At 46.6% G+C, this 2500-nt stretch overlaps 1 protein-coding gene across 1 annotated transcript in view; it reads left to right on the plus strand.

Moving 5' to 3' along the window:
* Positions 1-960: 960 nt before the first annotated feature.
* Positions 961-2500, plus strand: part of sema5bb (sema domain, seven thrombospondin repeats (type 1 and type 1-like), transmembrane domain (TM) and short cytoplasmic domain, (semaphorin) 5Bb) — a 72648-nt gene continuing 71108 nt past the window's right edge. Inside the window, exon 1 of the mRNA XM_062528199.1 lies at positions 961-1137. The gene's annotated coding sequence lies outside the window, so the exon portion shown is untranslated. The remainder of the gene's footprint in view (positions 1138-2500) is intronic.

Consider the following 2500-nt stretch of genomic DNA (forward strand, 5'->3'; position numbering starts at 1 on the left):
ACCGCTGCCATTATTTACTGTGCTAATGGAGAGCGCCGCTCACTAGCCAAGCACTCGGGGCTTATACTGCCCTGCTGCCAAGGAGCCCGCAGATCTGGCAACGCACCACCCGCGCTGTCAAAGCACACAGATCTGGCAACGCACCACCCGCGCTGTCAAAGCACCATCTTACTGTAACAGACTGTGAAAGTGACACTCTGGTCATCAGCAGAAGACTAATCTCAAAAGATGTAATTTATTATGTATGTGTATGATGTTTTATTTTTGATTTACAAAGGCACAATACTATTCATCACCTTTTCTAGTTGATAGACCATCATCTTACTTCTGTAATTTCCTCTTGTATTTTGTCTTGTTCTGTATATTTCCTTGTTCTGTTCTATAGTGTTCTATAGCTTATATACAGTCTATGTGTAGTATAAGCTACTGGAAGCCGATATTTCCCTTGAATAAAGTATCAATATATCTTTCTCTAATATATCTAGCACACAGCCCATATAAACTATAATGAAACTATAACGTTTAAGGGCCTACCAGTTAGATATCAATTACTCCACTCCTTAATGACGCAGTGAGCAAGTTTCAGCTATTAACCCTTTTAATTATTCCGTGACCCCGACTTAAAGCGTCTAGTCAGGTACCCGTGACTCCGGGAAGCTTTGGGGGCGAAGACTCGACCATAGGGCACGGGGGAATATGGATCTGTGCCGCGGTATGAATAGTATAAACAACGTCTCAGTTTGGTTATATCAGCGAAAATGTCAAATAAGATGCGTCAGAAAACGAACAATATACAAACTTCGTAACTTTCGGCTGCTCGTGGAGTCCGGCTGACGTGGCGCCCGAGCGGTCGGTGCTCCACACACGGACACCCCCCCTCACGAGCCAGACTTGAGTCTGTCCCAACAGCAGTCGGCGGCTGCAGCACGCGCAGAGGTCCAACATCTGCGGAGGGGCTAGTCTTCGCAGCCCGAGCGCAGCACGCACACACACACACTCACGGACATACACGGACTGGAGTGTATCGGCACGGCTGCACACTGTTTCGCCTTAGGAAGAAGAACGCCAATTGTTTCTTAGCAGAATAACTTTCTTCCGCCTTGTATGCTGGACTGATGCGCTTGAACTGAAGAAGAGGTAAGAGCTGCTGTTTTCCATGACCATGTTGTTATTCTGACCGAGGTGCTCAGCGCTTGAACGCTTGCAGAAAACTTTAGATTCAAGAGGAAAGATTCTACTGTGAATCTGACAGTTACTTCTTCTAGCGCTCTCTCCAATACACACACACAGCGGAGCCGTGGCCGTATGATTTCGTGTCAGGCTTAGTCTCCCGTTAACCATCGTGTGCGTGCAGACTTCTGAGGCGCATGAGTCATTTGTTGCGACAAACCGAGTGTGGAGACTATAGTGTCGCCAGGTTGTGTATTAAATTATGTGTTCGGCATACAGTTCTGGCGCGGGTGGAAAAACAATGTCTCGGCACATCGTGTGTAGCCTACCACTGCGCACAGAAAGCCAACTGAACATTGCGAACCAGTGCGCCTGTAATTGTACTGTGAACTGTAATCAAGGGAATTGGAAGCGGTCCGATTACTGTCCGGCATCTGATTGTTTAGCAGCGGATAACTTTTGCTGCTTTCCCGGCAGTGGCCGCTGGAGGGCAGCATGTTGACTGCAGCACGGACGTCAGATCAGGTGCGAAGTCCTTTCGTCCAACTCCTCTTGCTGTGGGGAAATATTTATATGTCATCATCGGAAGTCTTTACTTTAACATAGAACTGTTTGTGCTAAAATGTATATTGTGTCACATCGTATTCAGAATACTTGACATTATTCACAGGTATTGTTGAACTTTAGTGGCTTTCACACAGTAGCTTCTGAGGGAGCCACGATGAGTCTGTAAGATGTACAGTAAGAGCTGTGGTATCAATAGTTATTCATTAGCATAATGTCAAATCTGCCTGTAATACCTAAGCCCATGATATCCTGCAGACTTCATTAACACCAGACTCATGCGTTAAAATGGAGCTTCAGAGTTGGGATGAAAAGCTTGTCTTCTGAATGCAGCGTTGGGCCGTTAGTTCGTCGTTGGTCTCGTTCTGCTCCTTCGTGCCTCCTCTCCTGATAACAGCTGCAGGAGGTGGTCCCCTCCTGACGCTTCAGGGACTTCTGATGTGGGAGAGCCAAAAAACATCTGCCTCATCAATTAGACTCTGCTCCATTAGGCTCTGAAAGACACCTCAGACAGGACACACTCACAGACAGACAGACTCTGGACGAGGCACAGACAGACAGACAGACAGACAAACAGACACAATCTGTGGACTAGGCACAGATAGACAGACTGTGGAAAAGGCACACACATACAGAGTAGACTACAGACACTCAGAAACACAGACATTCAGACACAGACCATTACAGACACTCCCAGAGAGACAGTTCATTTGCATTTTACATGTAGTCAAGCAGCAGATGCTTTTATCATCCACTCATAACACAG

This window comes from Sardina pilchardus, chromosome 23 (genome assembly GCF_963854185.1).
Source record: "Sardina pilchardus chromosome 23, fSarPil1.1, whole genome shotgun sequence".
In the NCBI taxonomy this organism is placed as follows: Eukaryota; Metazoa; Chordata; class Actinopteri; order Clupeiformes; family Clupeidae; genus Sardina; species Sardina pilchardus.